At 43.0% G+C, this 22,894-nt stretch overlaps 1 pseudogene across 1 annotated transcript; it reads right to left on the bottom strand.

Moving 5' to 3' along the window:
- Positions 1-1,571: 1,571 nt before the first annotated feature.
- Positions 1,572-14,518, bottom strand: LOC146869400 (keratin, type I cytoskeletal 12-like; annotated as a pseudogene). Its single transcript, XR_014981418.1, has 8 exons — positions 14,090-14,518; positions 12,994-13,068; positions 9,979-10,135; positions 7,705-7,863; positions 7,149-7,274; positions 4,831-5,048; positions 4,533-4,582; positions 1,572-2,073 (listed from the first exon to the last, which is right to left on the bottom strand). The product of XR_014981418.1 is annotated as a keratin, type I cytoskeletal 12-like (transcript).
- Positions 14,519-22,894: the final 8,376 nt, after the last annotated feature.

Here is a 22,894-nt window from a genome sequence, read left to right as displayed (position 1 = left end):
TCCTCGACCTCACTATTGCGGGCGGTGATGTGGCCGGTGACTCCAGCAGGAGTGGTGATGCTGGCTCAGGTACTGGGGATGCAGGCTCAGGTACTGGGGATGCTGGCTCAGGTACTGGGGATGGTGGCAGTGGCAACGCTCTCTGGCCAGAACTTGTGCTGCCCGTAGCTGAACTGGATTGACGGTGTGCCCCCTCTCCTGTGCCATCTGCAGTCCTGCGCGATGTTATGTCTGTGGACAGAAATGCAACATCAGCTCAGTGTACCTGAAGGCATGCATTGCAAGCATGACAATAAATTGTTCTAACACTCTCACATTGTCCTCTGTCTGCTTTAGGCTAATGTCTGTACCATGCATCATTGTTCTGTGCTATGCTGTTCATGGTGGGGGATCCCTGACTACATCTCCCATAATGCATTGCCTGTCTGCAGTAACACATGGACTGGAGTGGGATACTCATTTCACATTGGGGGATGTGGGATAGGGGTAGGGGGGGCTACATTGCTGTGCATTCCTCTTACCTTGTTGGGTGGCGGCTCTGGCAGAGCTGTCGGCATCCCCAAGGCCCACGACACTCTCGGGCTCGATTGTCGACTGCACCAGCTCCTCCAGTTCGGTTAGGGCAGGTGCCCTGTTAGTTCCACCTCCTGTCCGGCTGGCCTCCTTCTGGATGTCCCCCATCTTCCTCTTAGTCACGATGCGCAGGTCGTACCAGCGTTTTTTTAGAACGCCTATGTCCCTGTGGGTCACTCCCACGGCATTTACCTGCGCCTGGATTGCCAGCCAAATGGTGCGCTTCTCACACTCTGCCACTTGCAGGGATTGCCTCCCAAATAGCTTCTGGTGCTGCCTCACCACCTCCTCCACTAGCACCTGGAGTTCCTTGGGGCTGAATTTCACCTTGCGCCTCCTTTCCCCTCCTGTCCTCTGGCTGGACATAGTGTAGTTTGGTCTCAACAATCAGCCACTGGCTCCCTGCCTCTCCTCTGCACTCCAAGCCTCTCCTGAGTCTGTTGATTGAGTGCACCTGCCTGGGTGTGGCCACTTCCTACTTGGGTGGGGTTTGGTTGCACAGGATTGGCTGTTTCAAACAGTCATGTGATTTTGTTTTTCCGATTCGGTATTTTCCGATTCGGTATTTACCGATTCGGTAAATACCACCTCGGTATTTACCGATTCGGTAAATACCACCGCGGTATTTACCGATTCGGTAAATTCCGATTCGGAAAATACCGAATGTTACCGATTCGGTAAATGTTACCGACTTGTTACCTACATATAACTTACCGATTCTTAAATACCGATTCGGTACTGTTCGGTATTTAAGAATCGGTAAATATTATTTACCTACATGAGGCCCTTAGTAACAGAAAACACACCCTTTTATTTAGCATTCAAAAAGATAGTTTATTGGATAATAATAGAACAGAAACAGAGATTAGTATTTTCTTGCAAAGAGAGGTGATAGGTCAGAGATGAAAACCCAAAGAAGGAACCTTGGCACAGTGACCAGCCCCACTTCCCAGCTGATGCCCCTGCGGAGGTGGCAATGTGTGCTGTCTCCAAAGGTAAATTTGCAAGGGATATGGCATATAAAATGCTCTCCATTGACCTAAGTTTTTGAAGGTTAGTAAGCAAAAATTGAGTATTTATTGTCAAAGTAAGAACGCTCGTCCTTGGTCAATGCCAAGCCACGTGATGAACCTCTTGGGCGCCCTCTTGGTTTTCTTAGGTGTCCTCTCATTCAATGTAGGTGTCTCCTCATTTGCTTGTATACGCGGGATGCTGGTGTTGCGTTGCTTTGTGTGTTGAATTGTCCAAAACATTCTATGGCTATGTTTGATAAAACCCCCTAGGAAAAGCAGAAGAACGGGAGGGGCAGTACTATGGAAGGTGTTCCTCATCCCTGTTTGGGCATCTTGCTGTAGGTTTCCTGATAGATTAGCGGTTCCATGAGCAGAGACCTAGCTTCTGTCTATAGTTTCTGTTCACTTTGTTTCTCCTCTTGTGAGACTACTCTGCCATCAATCACTTCCTGGACGATGGTCTTTACAACGCGACTTCTAACTGGACCTGGGGTTGAAACAAGAAATGAAGAGGTGAACAATGCAATGCAGGTAGTATACCTTTAGAGAAAAAGATTAGTGCATAAAGGTAAGAGAGGGTGGTGGACATGTTGGATAAAATATGGCATTCTGATCTCATTTCACAAATCAGGCATTAGATTTTGTCATCTCCATTGTATCAATTTTTGTACCTAAATTAAACATAGGTAGGGAAATAGCTTTCTAAATCGGGCCCGAACGGTTTCATTAAAAAAAAAAAAACATTGCTCAGAATTAAACGGGTCAAAAGTAATCATAAGGTGTGTTTCTGTTCCTCATGTAAATGTCCCTTTGTGAATTTCCTAATTTTGGTGCATGTATCTTGTGAATGGTTTAACATTGAAAATGTGCCTCATATACATATTCTAATAATAAGACCACACTTTAATTTTCACGTATCGTCGAGCATTTCTACTATTTGAGGCATTTATTCTAGACGTACGCCCCTAACGCGAACAATCACATATGTATCATTTGTGAGCGCTTTCAGGCTGGTGCATGTCCCATATGTGAAGATAGTATTGAAAATTGTGATATTGTGCTTGTCCACTATTGCTGTTCTTGTGGTGGTGCAGTTATCTTATACATAATGACGTCAGTGAATATGCTTCATGTCATTATTTGATGTATGTATTTTTCCTTTTTGTTACCTTGCCAATGTTAGTGCCCTGCCTGAGGGGAACATTCTACTTAGTGCATATGTCCCTTGTGAAAATTAAAATGTGTATACATCTATCCTGGGTGAACAATCTAGTGGGTGCATATACCTCACGTGGCACTAGTGCATGTGCGGCCATTGGAATGTTCGCTTTGCTGATGTAGCGCCTCTGCAAATCATTCTAAAATTGCTACACACCACTCCTTCGAACATGCTAATTTTGGTGCATGTTCCTCATTGTTGGTAAGTTTACATTGATGCGTGTGCCTCTTGAGAAGGGACTAGTGAGTGAAAGTGCCACATATGAAGGGTCTCATGTAGAGCAAGTGCCTCATGGTCATTTTCTAGTTGGTGCATATATGTCATGTGACTATTGTCATTGGTGTGTGTGCATCATGTAACTATGAACTTTGGTGCATGTGCCACATGGGAACATCCACATTGATGCATATGATTCCTGTAAATGTTGTAGTTGGTGCATGCACTGTGTGTTAATGTGCTAAATATAAAGGCAGTGGTGTAAGTAAATCATGAGAAGGCTCTACCGATGGCAAATGTGCTTCATGTGAACTTGATAGTTGATGCACGTGCATGGCTGTCTGTATATTCTATTTGGTACATGTGCAGAATATTTATAGACACGCAGGTACAGATTCTAATGCTGACCAATATTTCTCATGTAAGCATCCTGTTATTGCTGCATGTCCCATCATTGAACATTCAATCATTGGTACTTTTCTGTCATGTGACCATACTGACCTCTGGTTCTAACATGCCTAGATCAAGATGGCCGTCTTTACATACCTTGGTCATCAGGCCCTCTCCGGAGTCAGCTTTTCTCCACCCCATAGTTAAGCAACAGTCAATGGCAAAAAGGAGTGAGTGAGTGTGTGCTTGAGGGAGAAAGTACCCAAGTGTATGATAAAAGAAGGAGAGAGAGTGGGGCCTCTACTGCATCAGATGTATTGAGTCCAAGCTCTGCCAGCAGTTGGTGGTTGAAAGTAAATTCATTCATTTATGATAAAAGAGGGAATTCTAATTCTAAGAGGGAGTATATTTTAATGAGGCAGTAATAAAATACATGTTTCGCTCTTCAAGAGGAGGTTTTTCCAACACGTTTATGGGGCAGTAAATAATCCTCAAACCAAAATCCCAGGATCATCCAATCATTTTATAATTTCTATTTTTTCCATCCTTTTTATTCAGTGACACATTTCAAGTGCTAAACAGGTATTTATAACTTTGCTATTTCATGCATAGAACTCATGCCAACATATCATCATAAAGCAGCAATGCAACATAGGACTCTAGCACTGTCGGTGAAAAGGAAAGTGGAACAAGGCAGCCCCTTACAATGTTAACTTTAGCTTTTAAAGTTGGTAATAGGTGCCAGAGGTTACCTTGCAAAAGGTAAAACAACTAGATGAGTGTAGCATGTTGTTTTGTGGGAGGGTTAATGCCACAAAATGCAATGAATGGAGGAAATTCCCTCTTAATTTCCTTCCTGGATTAGGCCTGCTTGAGCAATGCCACCTCTGTGCTTTCTAATGTATACAAAGAGACGCTAGGCAGTGCAGGACCAGTCTTTGGCATCTGGTGGGATGGCAAGAACTTCTGCTGCCACTGTGGAACTAAATGTCCCATACACATCCTTTGGCAGTGAGGCTTTATTATACCAGGCAGAACTGCAAACAGGTGGGGTTATGGCAATAGAACCCACCACTGTCACATCAAGCCATTATCACGACGCAAAAAGAGGGCACCCTTACCTTTAGATGAGTGAGAGCCATAACTCTTGGGCTGTTGCTCGATATAGCCACTGAAAGGAAACAACATACATACACATGACTGAGAACGCGCTTGGTTTATAATCATTCTATAAGCAATGTTTGATGTCTAGTGTCAATAGTGGTTTCAAGTAAGGTTTTTGCCAAGGGCTTTCCTATGTCACTTTTTTGGGCGAATTAGGGATCCTCTCTTCCCTGCTATGGCACCCCGGGTAAAGGTATTTGCCTGGAACCAAAATATTTCCAAAGTGTAGTTGTTCAGGACTTGCCATCGTCTTACCTGCCCTGACTGTCCAGCAGGCGCCGGTAGGTCTCAATCTCCCTCTCCAGCCGGCTCTTGATGTCCAGGAGTTGCTCGTACTCTGCCATGTTGTTCTCCATCTCTCCCTTGATTTGCGCGAGCTCCTCCTCTACTTGGCTGATCTTTACTTGAAGATGTGCCAGCTGGGCACAGTAGTTGCCTTTTGTTTCTGCCAAGCTGGCTTCAAGGGATTGTTTCTGCGGGTAAACAAGACAAGAAGGACAGGCGACACATGGTAATGGAGGGCGTTCTAGGTGGCACTGGGTTGTATGTCTGAGCATGATGAAGAATGGTTCCAGCCCATATCCCTGCCCCAAGTTCAGAGTAAAATACTGCAATCAGGTATGTTGAGGTGTGAAAATTTACCAAGCCTGCCTTGGATTGGGATTGAAAAACAGGCATATGCCAATGAAACACATGCAGTAGACGTTTGCGACCTGAGAGATTACTGCCTAAGCCCGAGAAGAGTCCAAGTTGCTATTAGGGCAGCATGGGAGCATGTTGAATAGTTTCCAACTCTCATTTCCTATTATTTAGAACATATATATTGCTTTTTCATGCAGTAGACACTGAAATATTGACCATAAGGACTGCTTGCTTACTCTCCAATTCGTCTTTACCCTCACGCTATTATTGAGAGAGTTGTGTCCCATAACTTAGGAAAGCTTTGTTTAAGCACTGGATCTATGCTTTGATTTCTTGTATGATTATTAGTATAGTTTATAGTTTATGCATGTGTATAGTTTTGTTTGTGCCTGGAAGTTGGGTTTAGTCCTGACATTTATATAACTTACAAACATTTATTAGCTTCTCTTTTGGAGCTGTTAATGGCCCTTGACTCAGTTGCTAGAACACTTTGGAATCTCTTTTCAGACCTATGCTGATGACATGTCATTGATTGTCAGACTAGATGGTAAATAAAGGAGCCAGCCCACAACTTCACGGTAGGTGGCACACTGGATGCACACTGACTCCTTCTCTCTTAATGAGGGTTGAGGTTGTAGTGTTCGGGCCTGATGCTAAGTGGACTGCCAAATGGTGGCTGAAGGAGCTTGGAGATTTCCCCGTGCCAGTGCCTCCAGCATGCAACTGGGGTGTGGGAATAGACAGGCTTCAGGCTGGTGTGTAAAATGTATGTACCACCAGTTTCAGATTATTGTATGTTCTTGATAAGTTCTTGCCTTACATACCTAAGTCTGCTAGAAGAGATATGAGCAGCCACTTATCATCTCTCACAAGTACTATTGAAATTCTCCTCTAGTGGATGGGCCTAAATATATCATCCATTGCCCCCAACTCCTGCGGTACCTTGCTGCTAGGCTAGTTGTAGGCCTGAAAAGCAATGTGTCTAATACTGCATATTTAGACAAATGACATTGGCTGCCTGTTTACGAAAGAGGTTTATTGAAAGCGCTTTCGCTCTTTCATAAAACCATCAGGTCAATCCCAAGATATACGTGATGCCATTTTTTCATTGTATATTCTTGGCAGAGCACTGAGATCTTCCAGCTCAGGCCAGGACAACGTAGTCTGGTAGTTCTCACAGCTAGAATTTGGAATTCCCTACCTCCAATCATTGGGCTACAATCGGAGCTGATGCCGTCTAGGAAAGTGGTCAAGACCAATATGTTTGACCTTAGGTTAGGACATTTGTTGGTAATGCTACTCTGTCCCTCCCCTGATAAGATAGCTCATGCATCCTGCTTCTCTAATCTACCTTAAGCGCTGGTACACTTCTAAGGATGTGGCTGCTTGAGCTCTGTCAATGCAATCAGTCGACCAATTAACGGCAACACGCAGTAGTTGGCTACTATATGTCACATCCAGATTGGCAGCTCAGCGCCTGATTCCAAAGACAAATGTGCTTGTTTTTGAGATTGCAAAAAATGAGATTTAAAGCCAATTCAGTGACAGTGTTCTCACTAATACTGATAAGTGCAGCCCTGCCAAATATCCCGTTTCCAAGCATGACGAGCTGCTCCAGTCCAGAATTTGTCTTTACATTCTATGACTTGTAGGCACATTTTATCCCATTATAAAACCAGAACTACAAGTTCCAGAATGCAAAGAAATACACTTATCTGGACCAGCTACCCACTCAGGGACCTAGGAAACGTGGCACTTATGTATGTACCTTCATTCTCTTGAGAGTGACCTATGCGCTATATAAATGGTGCTTTCATCGTTTTCCTGTTCCTAAAGCTCTTCCAGGAGAAATGGGGCACCTTATGTGCTTGGAAAGATCTTGCGCCCTTGAAGTATCTTTAGAAAGAACTGGAATAATTGACACAACTTACCATTGCCAGAGCTGCCTGCAATTCAATTTCCAAGGCCTGGAGGGAGCGTTTCAGGTCGTGAATCCGACTCTTGCTCGACTGCACCTGCTCAACCCCGGCAGAGATTTCTTGCTTGATGGCATTGCTCTAAGAGACAGCATGGGTGTGAGTGTAAGTCACATGTCTACACATCCCAAAAACTGATGGATGAACTGCTTGACTTACCCTCCGCCAGTGGTAGCCATCTGTGGTGCATTCCATTACATCCGCTTTCAATGGTCTCGGTCATTACAGACAGGGGTCAACCATATGCTAATTGGTATTTAGAACACACATCCTCCCACACCCAAGGCATCAGCATGGACCAGTCTGTGGGAACTCAGAATGGCTGGTAAGCCCTGAGTAGACTGGGTGACAATTTACATAGAGTCTGGGTTGGGACTTACTTGGCAACATCATTTATGAGCATTTCAGGGGACATTAGTTGGTGAGGCAATATCTAGGTTTCCCAAAGATCAGTCCGCCCTATCCCACAGCCCGCAAGACATGCACCAAGCAGCTTATCTCCCCTCCTCACCACTTCCAGGAACTTTGCTTCGGCATCCCGGCGATTCTATTCTGCCATCTCCTCATACTGCCTTCGCATGTCGCTGAGGAGCTTCAGCAGGTTGATGCCTGGCGCTGCGTTCATCTCTACACTGAGTTGCCCTTGGGTTCCCATGAGTGCCTTCATTTCCTGCAGGAGGAGTAGCAACATATCAAGGGCATGAATCACAGGCAGGAATACATGAGTTTGAAAGACTACACGGAACAGTCACCTTTTGTACTCTTTGTATCGTTGCTTTCATAGAAGTCAATTCACCAAAATGCCAATCGTAACAGAAGTGACATCATGCATAATTTGATCCCCATTAGCATTCCAAGTGTTGCCAGTTTCCCACCGTGGGCCCCTCAAGAGCCTCGTCTTAGCCCGTGAGTTGAGATGAAAGGGGCAATGATTGTGCACATCAAACACAAACATGGTTCTTTGAACTATATTTACTTTCTTGCTCCCATTAGTTTTGATCCCTGAGACCACTGCTTCCAAGAGTAGTGCCAGGGGTACCAAAAGGTTTTCTGTAGTTACAGCTGCCATCCCTAGTCAACACTAATTTGCATCCGTATTTGCTTTCAATAAAACAAATCATAACCATAACCGCATCATTGGTATCTGTGGATTACCACACATCAAATACTCCTATAGAGCACAATGTCGTCACTGGTTTGTAGCAGCATCTACTTTTCCAGAGGGGATATGAGTATATATTGTTTCTAAATTATAGCATTTCCTTTTTAAGTGACATACTAGGCATTACCCTAAGGACATATTTTTGGCATTTTGACAGGAGCCTGTGAATTATTTTGTCTGACTTAATGATTGTAATGCGAGAATAAAAAGAACAGGAATGGCAGGGGAGAGAGGCTTGACATAAGGGCAATGGTTTGAATTCATCTAAGGGTTAAGAATGTTCTTCGCGGTGAAGGCTATTGACTACAAAAAGGAAGTACAATTGTTGAGTTAGAAGGTTGTGAGGTGTGCTGGTGAGGAGACACAGTCTAGTTGTGGGAAACGGCTAAGATGTATTGCCTGCTGCTGACATCGGGTGTCACTGGCAAATCAGAGCTTCAAAGTCCTTTACAGCACCAACTCTGCCTTTCACTCTTTTGAGGCGAGTAAATGAAGTACCATTACATTTGTAAATCCTATCTACTGGAGCATCTGGAGGTGTGATGTGAGAGAAGATAATGTAGTGCAGGGGAAGAACAGATACTTGATTAGAAACAGGTATGTTCGTGAAGGAAAAGACCTGACTTGGTGTGACAGGATGCGGGCACTAGTCAGCAGAAGATGTGGCTAGGGGTTGACTATGGTCTAGCAAGAAGGTGTATCTGCCAAACAAAGATTTCATCAGTAGGACCATGGGTTCTGAAAATTACTGAATTATTCAAGTGACTGCTTGTCCTCCCTTTCATGATATCCCCTCCACCCAATCATCACATTTACAAATGCCTGTAACTTGGCGAAGGATACAACAGCCTAAGAAACAACAGTGCCACCGGCCCAACATTTCTTGAGAGTTTAACAATATATGTTCTTCTTGGAGCAAGTGATGTAATGCTGTTCACTTCTCAGGTGTCTCAGGTTTGCAATGCAAACCTGATCTGATAAACTGTGTGCCAGTGCATTGGTGGTAGGTGAATAGTTGCTTAAGAAGTTGCTTTCTGCCACACCTTTCCCTTGTATCTGTTGACTCTGCCTTGAGATGGTAATAATTCATACTGTTTCAAGGCAAAATGTAAGAAATAGTTGAAATGAGTCAAATATTCTCTACATCCCTATTGCAACTTACCTTGTGATAACGAACAAGAATTCTCTGAATCACTTAGTAAACTGCTAGATCTGGAAAGGAGCATTTGTTCAAAAGCACCAATTTCAGCAGGGGAATGTAACTAACATGGCATCCCACAGCTCCCGCACAGCTCAGATGTTTGTCTTGTTTGCAATCTCACACTCTCCTGCATTTCCCCACCTAAGACATTTAAAAGATCCCTTGTCCGCATTTCTTGTCAGGGGTTCGCAACATCAAGTTTCTCATATGATATTGTGTGCCATGCCTTTTAAAAAAGCTCCAAACCAAGTCATGAAGATTTTTTTCAAAGATTTTTCCAATACAGACATCCCCAATTAAGGAAAAACTCTAATGAATCAGAAAACAAATTTCAAGGGTTATGTACAAAAAAGTTTTTAGACTCCATCTATGTCAATAGCAGCACTTTCATGTCTCTTTAGAAGTACAACAACTGCTTTTACCTCTTCGTGGTTCTTCTTGAGGGCAGCCAGCTCCTCTGTTAGACTCTCAACTTCACCCTCAAGGTCAGACTTGGATATGGTCAACTCATCCAGCGCCCTACGAAGCCCGTTGATGTCAGCCTCCACAATCTGGCGCAGGGACAGCTCATTCTCGTACCTGGAGAATAAACATGAGTAGGCATGTGAGTAACGGGCAAAAAAAAAAACATCTGAAAGAGCAAGTTCCTACAACTGAGGCTTCAAGCAGGTAAATTAAAGATTGCAACAGCACAGTGTCATAATCCCTGTGACATTTCAAATTTACAACTAAATCCATATGCTTTTTTAAAATAAAAGATGTAGAAGTCCGATATTGTTGGTGACATCTATAACAAGCGACTGATAAATAAAATGCCTCTATTGGAGAGTTATAGAATTTCTCTTTAAATCCCCTTCTGGTGGTTTTGGTCTTTAAATGCGAGATCAGTTTCATACAAAATTCCCAACATGCAAGTTAGAGAGTACTGTGGGAAATTCAAGTCTACCAAATCCTTCAGGATAAATAATAGTTTCTTTATTTTCGCAGTAAGGTAAAGAAACACCGCTTAGATTGATACTATGGTAAATGTACCTGCTGCTAACATCTGTGTGTAAACTGAAAGAGGAGCCCATATGACTTGCCTCATTCTCAACGAGTACCACTGAACCTCTGATTAGGTAAAACCAGGTGATTTCCCTAGATAGAGTGTGTAGTAGACACTATGTAAACTCTTCATATTATTTTCTTAAGGTTGAGCCTTGTGACAATATGTTGCTTGAAATCCAAATATGCAAGGACAAGTGGATTTTTAGGAATGTTCTGTAAATTGCCACCTTTGTTTAGAATGGTTTAAGGGTCTAAATGCTGGTCTTCTGGTATTAGAACAAATCTCCTTAATGTAGCAGAATCAAGTTAGTTGTGTAATGAGATTGTGTTAATCTTAAACGCAAGGGAAGCTGTTCTACATTCAGAAGACATTTTAGAGAATATAATTATACAGCTTAGCTATCCAGAGAAGACGGTGCAAAGCATTCCATCCCGTCTTCCCTCATCTAAGTCCTCAGTATGCATTTCCAATAGATCTCAATGATGAGATTAATTCAAGAAAGTCACCCATCTCTGTGCTTTTGTCAATGAGCTAACCCTAAACTTGTGCTTGTCTCTTGTCTAAGGTTTGTTTCACAAGTGGAATGACTGGAAAATGTAATTTATAGATAATGCCTAGCAAAATAACTACATATATTCAAAGTAGACATCATTGCCCTATTTGTTCTTTTGAAATGTATTTGAATTGGTCATATTTCTTACAAACATGCTTTACAATCATGGTACGGATTGGATGGTGATATAGTGAGGAAGGTGAGTGAGGTGACTAGTGGTGATTGAGATAAAAAGCATGCATAGAGTAAAGGACCCTTATGTGGCAAAAGGGTGAGATAAAAGAGTGGATGAAGTGAGGTAATCAGTCATTTGGGTGTTTGAGAGCTGAGTCCAGTGATCGGGCTCTCATCTCAAGAGCAAACATCTCTGTGACTCACAAGGTACGTTAAGGATAGTAAAAATGTTTTAATTTTGCCAATAGCAGATTTCATGAGTAAGTACATCTAGTGATTGTGTGTAAGATGTTGTAAGTGGGAGCATAGCCATGGATTATTTTAAATACAATTGGCCTGACAGAGGGCCTTGTCCTCCAAACACAGTTCTGCCTGCTCTACTTTGTCAGTCTTGCTATCAGGTTTCCGACATCAGTGCCTCTGCTGGCTCCACTTTCAGAGCACTTACTCCACCTGCCAGACGGAGTAGGGGTGTCAGGGTAAGGGTATGATACCACACTTCTTATTTAGTGTGGATATTCTAATACGCTTTTTTGGTTTCGCCTGCACAGCGTTTGCACTGTGCTTGAGAAATCTATTGTTTTTAATATAAACCTAAAAGGGACTTACATCCCGCCTCCTCTCTTTCCTTGCTTCTCATTGGTTCCTGTGCATGCCACTTACATTTCCTCCATTTCTATTGGCTGTAACATATTTTCCTGCATTTACCAATGCTTGTTCCTCCTCTGCTTCTCATATCGCTTTCCTGCTGCCAAAATACTGTTAACTTCCGCTTTGGTGGAACTATATTTCCATTTAGTTTTGCCGTATACTCTTCCAGCATATTTATATTACAATTTATCACCCGAGAAATTAAGTGATTTGCATAGAATCACAGGATGTTGAGTGGCCCCGTTGAGACTCGAACCGGGATCCCCAGCTCTGGAGTCAGCAGCTCTGCTCACTGCACCACATCCTCTCCACTCCCATGTTATCTGTCAGGAAGCTCTTTCCTTCTCCCCGATGATAATTGATGAAAACAGCACTTTATTAATCACATAGGTGAAACTGATGCATTAGCAATGCTTGTTTCTAGCTGTCATGAACAGGGAAAAAGTAATGACCCCTGGGACTTCTTCTCCCAGGGTGTTTGGCCTATTAGCATTTTGTTTTTCTAGAAACAAAATCCTGCTGCTTTAGGAGTCTTTCTGAATTACACAGGTTTTCTGCATGGCTGCTTAAAAGATGTGGTGGCAGTGGCTCCTCTGGAGGCGCAGGATCACTGCTGGACCGGCTGCGATCTTGTAGTATGGTGGGTGGTAGACCGGTCAGGGTAGGGGGGAGATGTCCTCTCCCCACCCTGATGGATGGAGGGCCACCTATGGAGGTCTAATTCAAGCCCTCAGGTTTCAAGGGATCGGTTATTCATGGTTACCAGACAAGGGGAGGTCTGGGTGTGTCTGGCAAGGGTAGAAAGCGCCCATGTGGCAACGGTAATGATCTTGTCAAGGGGGAGAACACATATTGTGACACAACAATCGAAAGGCTGTTACAGTAAACACATCTACTGTAGATAAGGCTATGATAATGGATGGCGTTGCGGAAAGGGAGGTGAGGACAGGCAAGAATACGATGGAATTAGGACAGCTCTGTCTGTGGAATTCCGGAATTGATAGACTTTACTTAAGTTTGAAGTCGTCCGCAGCCAGTCTAGCATTGTCGATCTGCAGGACGATCCTGGCGTTATCAGTAGATGATCTGGAAGACAATAGATGGTCACAGTGGAAGGTCATGGTACAGCGGTTGAAGGGTAATTTAAAAAAAGACAATGTATTTAACCGTCAGAAAAAAATATGCAATAATCTTCCTGAAAAATAATGAAAGTGGAGTTACATTTTTTGATTACGCGTTTATGAGAAGGAGTATCTTTGCAGATATTTGGAGCTAGCACATAGTACCCAGCTCCCTCGCTCCTTTTTTGTTTAATAATATAAGCACCACCATGCAGTATCAGTAGAAACAGTGCGGATTCGTAAATCTAGGAATTCGCGTTTCGTCTTCCCTTTACATAATCAATGTCAGTGACACTGACTCTATTGAAGAAAACTAAGACTGCAACTGAAAGAGTGGATTCCATGAACGTGTTAAATGACAGCCGGGATCTTTACACATAGTGATGCATGGAGCCACCTGGAAGCATATGAACGGCTCAATGGTCTTACAGCCAGCCATTTGCTTGCCATTTATCTCAGGTAATCATGCAATGAACTACACAGCACTGCCCCCTACCCTCAATCCAATGGGACTGCATCGGCATTTTTTAAAAAAATTACAATAACTGCAAATGTACAAATTAATATGATAACGTTAGACTTTTGGCTCAGCCCTATACAAACAGCAGGGAAGATCTTAATAATCCGGTCTTTACAAGCGTTTAGTCGCAGGTTCATTGCAGGAACGTGTGGCTCCATAAATATGGTGTGGTTGAAATGAATTGCAGTGACGCAATAAAGAGTGAGAGTGACATGTTATACACATCTGGAGAAGAAAGTGTCTGTACTCTATAAAAAGCCCTATCTGGAAACGATGAGAGACGACTCCCCCGTTTATTTAAAAAGTAAATAACCTAAAAAGTAAATATGAATTTCTGCATTAACGACTGCGATGCAGCAATACCAAGCAATGATTTAATCGGGTTTATCCTTATTCCAAGTTTTTAATGGTTTCAATGACTGCATGGGTGGAAAGCAGGTGGGCAGAATGGCTGGCCTAGCAGGACTTTCCTACCTTTTTTTGAAGATCTGCAATTATTGGATAATATCTGCTGTAGTCTTGAGGTACTAATCCTGCACGGTGCTTTTCATACCATTCCTTGATTTTGTTCTCAAGCTCCACGTTGGCACTTTCCAATTGTTTGACTTTCTCCAGGTAGGTAGCAAGGCGGTCATTAAGGGTTTGCATGGTCTGCTTCTCCCCAGCAGAGAGGGGGCCCTCGTTGCTGAGATAGCCCCCGCCAGGTCCACCACCAAAGCCACCACCATAGCCCTCTTGGAAACCTCCGCCTGCTCCAACACTGCCTTGGAAGCCACCAAAGCTGGCCCCACCGCCACCACCTATTGAAACCCGACTAGAACCAGCACCATGATGGAAGTAAGACATGATGCTCCCGAAGAACTGCTGCCCTTCAAATTGCCACAGAGGAGGAGAGTAGAAGGTGGAGGGTGCAATGGCTGGATTTTTGAGCCTTTATATACAAACCCTAGTGGGTGTTTCATTGCTATGAGTAAACTGCTAAATCAACAGTTTTGTTTCCAGACCAGACTCTCCCTCTCATCACTAGAGGTGCGATTCATTAATATTCAAGTCTTGTTTGGCAGATCCATTTCTCATCAAATTGCGAAAAGCCTCAGGGTACATGCTATCATCCCCACGAGACAAAGCGGGTGGGGCAACGGTAAGCATTTACTTGAATTAGGTAATCTTATAAACATTTTTTTTAAGGATTACGCACCCCTCATTTCTTATGGCTAACGCCCGGAGCAATAACATAAACTTGGCAACAGCCTCTTTCAAGTGTACACGGTGTGACAAATGCTTTAAAAAAGATTAACACATTCATCTAGAACATGTGCCCTGACTTGAGGCTTCCCGGGGTACTGAAAGACTCTTGCAGTTTTTATGCTGTAGTTGATGACAAGTTGGTGCTCTGAAGTGACAGAAAGCAAGCTTGTAGCACTATGTAAGACCAAATAATGAACGTATATTTAATCAGTTTGTAACACTTGGTGGTATAGGCTCTTGTCCATTTAAGAACTAGTTCTCAATAGCTCTCAACAATCACAGTTAATAAAGGGGATGAGGTTTAGTCTCAAGGCTATAGGTATCTAGGGGCAGATTTACAAGCCACTTGCGACACTTTTACGCTGCAGTTGCGTCACTTTTATGACGCAGCGGCGTCATAAACAATGCCCCCCGTTGTGACACGTTTACAACGTGACGCATCTATGGAGATGCGTCACGTTGTAAAGCCCTGCGTCAAATTGTACCTGACACAGGTATGCAGGGTGTGTGTTCCGACTCAAGAAAGCCTCGTAAAAGTGACGCAGTGAAATCTACAAGATGCCACTGCGTCAAAACCTTACGCCTGCTTGAAGCAGAAGAAAGGAGTGACACAGCATGTTTGAAATAGGCATTCCGAAGTATTGCTGGAGTTGCATCGTGCTTGCGACATGACTCCAGAAATGTGTTGCCTTTATGGCATTAAATGCGTCACGCATCTGTCAATCCTTGCGCCACGGTGCGCCACATTCTAAATGTGACGCCTCTATGGTGGCGCAAGGGTTTTTTTGCGTGACGCAAATTAACTGACGCATCTCTGCTAATATGCAGTGATGTGTCAGTTCTTGTAAATCTGCCCCCTAGTGCCTAGCAGCCAATTTGCGGACCTTGAAGTCAGGCGTCCTGTATGCTTACCTTATCAAATTTGTGAAAAATCACTTGAGTATTAGGCAATCCCTTTATTTCCATGCCCGACGTTAATGTAAAATGGCAAAGGCCGTCCCTAAAAGGCACCTCGTGATAACATCTGCTGGGGGTCTGAAAAGAACAGTTTTTGCCACTGTAGAGAGCCAAGCAAAAAAAAAGGGGAGCCGTCCTGTCCCCAGGATCGGTAAGCACACCAAAGTTGTTGCGAAAACTCCCGTCCAAACTGGGACCAAGTATTTTTTAACCCCCTCCTATCCAGGGGGAGGTAGGGGGCACCGCCACACCTCGGTAGGGGGGAAAAGGGTTAAAAAGCCTTGCTGGCCCTGGTGCTACTTTCTTTTGTGTCCGAAGATTTTCTCATTCATAAACATTTACACCAATTGGCACCAAAAATGGACAGCAATGGTGTAAAGTTGTAAGTAAATCCATTTTCAAGTGTAATTCAGATTATATCAACACAAGTCATCAAGTTATATTGCTAAATCAGTGCCCTTCAGTAACAAGTTAAACTTTGGAGTGAAAACGTTTTTGAGAATCGGACACAAGGGAGCACCTTAAGGCCCACTTGCATGAAGCCATTTTGCTTTTGCAAACCGTGCAAATTGCTAAAATTGACTGTTTGCAAATGCCAAATACTCGTCAAAGATTTATGAAAGGCTTTGCAGTCGCAATCTTAGGTAATCGCAATTTTTTGTGATTACTTAAAATTGCGAATGCAAAGAGGGAATCACAATTTGCGATTCAGTAAGCACATGTGGCAAGCATTTTCTAAATGCAAACTGTGGATTTAGGATATGCTATTACCATCGAATCCGAGTCAATGGTAACCATATGCAATATTTGAAAAATGCACAAAACTGCATTTCCCATAGTGCCTTGCAGCATAAGTGCACTTTGCATGTACACATGTCCCTTTGGGGTGCTTCAGGGGGACCTCAGGCCCCTGGGCACACTTGGTTTTGCATTAACTAATTTGCGATTACCAATTTGGTAATCGCGAATTAGCTAATGCAAAACCATTTGCACCTATGGGCCTTGTAGTAGCGAATGCATTAGTATTATCTAATAGTGATGACCTAATTGCGATTGTGATCTTCAGCAATCGCTATTTTCTTACATATCATTTTGCATTCCTTACATAGCGATTACCTAAAATTAGCTTTTTATGGAATGCTGAATTGATTTTTGATGTGGCCCTAGTTTTTCCAGTGTGTTTGTGTCTCCAACTATGGGGTCAATTAGAATGTCGGGCGGATCACCACCGATCTGCCCAATATTCTCTTCCGCCCGCATGCCATTTCCCCCCGCGATATTACTATGGCGGGGGAACCCCAACGGACGGAAAGACGATCTGCCGGTTTTCCGCTCGGGTGATGAGTCGACTGGGTGGAAAAGGTTTTAATATGGTGGCGGTGTCTGTTAGACACCGCCATCCATATTACGATACATGCGGGGATTTGCCTTTCCGTGGCTTCGTTGCCGCCACGGAAAAGCATGTGGTCCTTGCCATTAAGGGCCCGCAGCGGGCCCCCAGGCATTTTGGGGGGTGCACATGGGGGGTACCTATGGCAGTGCCTGCCACGTTGTGCATGCAAATGCACAACATGCATTTTTGGCATTGAGGCGGGTGGTGCTGAAAGCACCGCCTGCCGCAATGTTAGCAATGCAGGATGCGCCCGCCAGTGTGGCCGGCGCATCCTAATCACCCTCATGGGACCACCGCACTTATGGCGGGCGGTCCCTTTTTACGTCGGGATGTCGGGCGGACTTTCCTAATGATGCCCTTAGTCTCAATTTCATATTTTAATTGTGGTAAAGCTAGATTGCTTAGTCCCTTGTTGTGCTGGTTTCCAAAATAGCGAATAATCGCTCTTTTCCTTGTTCACCTGATGCAGAATACTACTCAGTTTAAATGACCTGTAGTGCAAGTACCGGGAATGGACTAAAGTGGATTTACTGAACTTGTAAACCTAACACAAAACTTTATGTTGTTAACAAAGTTAGCTGGAATTCTTATTTTTCTATTGGGCTATCCACTATGCTAATAACAATGTTCCAGACTCTGGCATAGGATGTCTTAGAGGAGAATTTGTAGTTTCTCTATATTTCTGTATAAAACAGCTCAATTTGCAGTTGCCAGATTGCTACATATCGGTAGAATACTATGTTTTCAGTCATGAGATTTTCTTTTCTAAAAATAAATATTTCCTTAATACCTACACCAATTAGACCAATTGAGAAAATTAAAACAAAAAACAACCAATTCCAGATTGTAGTATATTGTTGCAGAAAGTCCCCAAAAAATGAAACATGCCTTCATGCTGACATGGAGTAATCAGATGTCTACTTGCTGCTAATTCAGAGCACTTATGCACACAGATTTCCCGGTAAGGAGTCATGCTATTGGATTAAGTTGTATGCATGCTGGACTGAATTAGTGAGAACCAGCGACATGTTTGGAGCTAATTTGGAGTTATTGGGTTCTATATACTGAGCCACTCTATCACTCTGTCACTCTATCACTTGGTTCCGCTGTAAAAGTCAGTAGTCTGCGACCTATTACAATCCACCATTTTTCAACAGTGAAAAACAATTGCTGAAAAACAATTGCTTTGGCTCATCTCTATTATTGAGACTATTTCAGAGTCTAGAGTTGTGCCTTGTGAGGGTTTTAAATGTAGGAGAGTGTATTGTTGACTGATTTGCACCTTTGCACAAAATGGGGGCTACATTGACATTTGATTGGAGCAATCTGCTGCTCCCAAATAAGCATCCTGGCACTATCAGCATGTGACATCGCAGCAACCATACTAGACTGTCCATTTAAATGTAGTGGATGTGAATTCTCAGAGAACAGAAGCTTTTTCTCTGCATTCAGCTGCAAGCAGCTGTTCTGCATTTACTAAGCAACTGCACTTTTACAGCTTTAGAATCTCTTCTATGATGTTGTCTGCTTGTTAGCCAGCCAGCCGGCATCAGCTGAGTGTCATCCTTGTATGATAAAATGTTGAAACCTCAAAGTTCTGCAACTTGTGCCTTTGGGGCTAAATAGATGTGGAATAGGGTAGGGCTAAAGGCAAAACCCTGAGGGGCACTGAATCTCAACTCCCTGTAGGAAGAGTAATAAGGGGGAGGAGTACATATTGATGTCTGCCTTACAGAAATCTTTTCAGCCATTGTCTAACCATATCTCTCACTCCCACTTTGTCCAAAAATTCAAAGAGGATGGAATGTGAAACGGTGATGAATGCCTCCAACAGGTCCAAAAGGATTACCATAACTTTATGGACCTGGTCTAGATTGGTGTTTATGAATTCAGCTACTTTCAGCATGGTAACCTCTGTTCCAAAACCTGGACAGAAACTTGACTGAGGCCTATGGAAAAGTAAGTTGTCTTCTTAGTATCTGCTGCTTTTCACTAGCTTCTCCAGCCTTTTGGAAAGACCTGGCAGCCTAAGATTGTTTAGATTTCTTGGGTCAGCATCAAGCCTCTTTAAGAAGAGAAGAAACTGTGCCCTCAGGCTATTTCTAGAGGTTGATTAATTAATGTGTTAACCGTAGGGTTGTAAGTGGATGCCGCAAATTTTAGGATCAAGGGGTGGAAAATGGAACCAGAGCTATAAGATAATATTGCCTGGACATAATCTTTTAGGCATTTTGTTTTTAAAAACACTGTGGCTGATTGCCTAATTTCACCCCCATCATTTGCCTCTCTAATTGTGTGGATATTTCTGAGTGTTACGAAAGGAACTATACATATGTTCTACTTTCTCATGAAAGTAATCCGCAAAACTATTTCATAGTGCTTTAGTTGGAGGCACTTCCTGTTGGCAGGCAACAAGGGTGAGAAAGAATTTCACTATTTTGGGTCATTGCTGCAGAGGCAATTTGTACAGAGAAAGCCATGACATGGACTTTCAAAAGGGACTTCCTGAAGCCCTTCAAAGCCTCTTTATATAACTTTTTTGCCTTAAAGTCATCATTTTCCATCGGCGCGCATTTCTAACCATTTGCTGTTTTATTTGCCTGTTCTTAGAACCAAGGAGAAGATTGTTTCATTCTCTGTATTGAGCTCTTTCTTCTGGGCAACTTTGTTTAAGACCCTAAGAAGATTATCCTTGAATGAAGAAGTGTCTTTTACCATGTTTCCCTCTGAGGAGATAGAACAGTGGGCAAAGGAATTAGAGATGATTTTTGGCTTGCAGTTTTGTGCAAGTGTAATGATTCCTGAAAGGGAGAAACGAACTAAGAAACGATTAGACCAGATCAAAGTATAGGGCTGCCCATTTCCAGCACTATGTAACTGGAGAAAATGTAGATTTTTCACAGTGTGGAGGGCAGAAAGTCTGGATTTTTTTAAAGACACGGAGAATAAGATTACGTGAATCTCCTTTATTGTGCAGCTCACAGCAGCAACAACGAAGACATCTAGAACCTCAATAACATTCAAGTAACATATAAAGTCCATCAGCACAAAGCATTCTCCCATCTTTGTTGAAGTTGTGCACCGAAAAAACTTCTGGAACTTTAGTTTTCCAAGTGTAGTATTTCCTATTCTGAAAAACAAATTAAATACTGTCAGAAAAAAACTTTTCTCCACCAGGGAACGGTTCAGCGGTGGGATAATCTTAGCCTTTGTGTCTTTAATAAAATCCAGATTTTCTGCCCACCAGCCTGCGAAAAATCTACATTTTATTGCATGACACGGAGGCTAACATTATGTAAGTTTAAAGTGCATTTAATACATTATCAATAGCACTACTAAAAGGTCTAAAATAACAGCTTTTAAACATTGTTTAATTGGGCAAATCTGCAGTTCTAAGGATATTTTGTAGGCCTCCACCTAGAAAAAAAGCTCTGGATGCAGAGGCACCCCTTAGAGAGTGTGCACCAAATATAGTAATGTCTATGCCCACTTCTTTCATTACCTCTTTGAACCATCTAGCTAGAGTGGAGGATGAAACAGCCTTATGAGGTGATCTATAGGATAAAAGCAGTTGCTTTGTGTTTCCTCTCAGTGTCGAAGTCTTTCTCTCGTATTCTTGCAAGCATCTCACCAGGCAAAGAAGTGTCATTTTGAGGGAAAAAAGGATTAAAAAATAGCAGGTTGACATTGTTTTTGTCCTTCTTTTTAGGTAGAAACAAGCCCCTTCTGGTTGGTAGGCCCTATTGTTAACTTCTAAGGCTTTTACATCTGAGGTTCGTCTAAAAGACACCAGGCAGAGTAAGACAGTGAGTTTGTAGGATAAATATTTAAGGGATAAATTAAACTTCTCACCCCAATTCACTAGAACTTGAAGAACATCTTTACGTCCCACAGAGCGGCGTATTTTGCAGAAGGAGGGTTTAGGACACACATACTTTGCATAATTTTTTTGGGTTATTACGTTTTGTCCTACAGATACTCCCTCTGTGAGGCAGTGGCCCGCTGCAGTGGCAGACCTTTAAACATGAACTGTTCTGTAAGAGAAACCTGATGTGATAAGTAGTTTAATATATGAACTAAATTAATTGAAACGTGATTGTAATTCCGTTGAAGACACCAGCGAACCCATTTCTCCCATGCCAGTCTATATGCTTTTCTTGTGCCTGGTGCCCAAGACTCTGATATGAGTTGGAGAGCATCTGTCGAAAGGTCTGCGATCTGCCACTGTCGCCTGAAATCCTCCAAGCCTTCAGTGTTAAAAGGCCGTGCTCTACTAGAGGGTGTGGTTCTCCCTCTGGGTCTGTTAATTTTCCTTTGAATATTGGAATTAGAACCAGAAGGTCTATACTCATTTCTAGTAGAATTGAGAACCATGCCTGGGATCTCCACAGGGGGGTTATTGCTACTAAAATGTCTTTGTTCCTGCAAGTGCGTACTAGTAGTCTGGGAAGCATGAAAAACGGAAGGAACGCATAGGGTGTTAGATCCTTCCAACTCTGAAGGAAGGCATCCACTCCCAGTGCTTGAGGTCCGGCTTCCAGCAGAAGAAATTGGGTAACTGAGTGTTCAATCTGTCTGCAAACAGGTCTACCCTGAAAGGTCCCTACATTGATTGGATGGAAAGAAAGATTCACTTGTGTAATTTCCAATTGCTGGAATCTTTGAAATTCCTGGAAAACGAATCCGCGACCCCATTGCTAAGGCTGGGAATATGTTCCGCTATTACTGAGATGTCCTTGCTTAGGCAGTAACTCCAGAAGAGTTTGGCTAAATCCGTCAGGCCCTCAGGCTGAGGTCCCTCCATCTTGTTGACATATCTAATTGCAGAAACGTTGTCCATTCGTAACATGACAGAGTATTTCATTAAATCTTTGGTGAAGCAACAGATTGCAAAGTAGCCTGCTAGTAACTGCTAGTAACTCTGAACAGTTGATGTGCAATCCCTTCTCTTGTTCTGTCCAGCGGCCACCAGTTGTCGAGTTGCTGCATCTGGCCCCCCGTCCCTCCAAGCTCGCATCTGAGTATATCATTATCTCTGGTTCTTCCCTGAAAATCGCTCTCCCATTCCATGCTTCTGCATTCCTTAACCACCATTGTATTTCTTTCCTCAAATCTTAGTCTAGAGTTACAATTTGGTAATATAGGGGGCCTGGGTAAATAGCTTGGAATGTAGAGGACAGAAGGCCTAGAATCCTTGCTAGGGTTCTCAGACGGAAGTCTTTATTTCCTAATAATCTCCTCAGTTCTTTGCAGTGTTTTCTTTGTCTCGTGTTTACAACAAAACCCAGGAACTGTGTTTCCTGCATTGAGATTGTGCAGGATTTTGTCTTGTTTTTGATGAAGCCTAAGTGTGCTAGTAGTTTTATTGTCAGGTCTGTGTGAATAACAACTTTCTCTTTGGATTGGGCCATTATCAGAATGTCGTCTAGATATATAGTCAGCCTTATTCCCTTGATCTGAGCCATCCCGCTACGGGGCAAATAACTTTGGTGAAACACCCAGGAGCTGAGGACAACCCGAATGGGAGGCTGCAGACCTGCCAAAGTTTTCCGCCCCAGGTGAATTACAGGAATTTTTAATGAGTTGGCCAAATTGGGATTGTGAGGTATGCATCTTTGAGGTCTAGATGGGTTAGCCAGTCCCCTTTCATTAACACATCCCTTAAAATATGTA

Source organism: Triturus cristatus, chromosome 1_1 (assembly GCF_964204655.1).
Source record: "Triturus cristatus chromosome 1_1, aTriCri1.1, whole genome shotgun sequence".
Taxonomy (NCBI): Eukaryota; Metazoa; Chordata; class Amphibia; order Caudata; family Salamandridae; genus Triturus; species Triturus cristatus.
The sequence above is the reverse complement of the archived record's forward strand: the minus strand, read 5'-3'. Positions and strand labels throughout refer to the sequence as shown.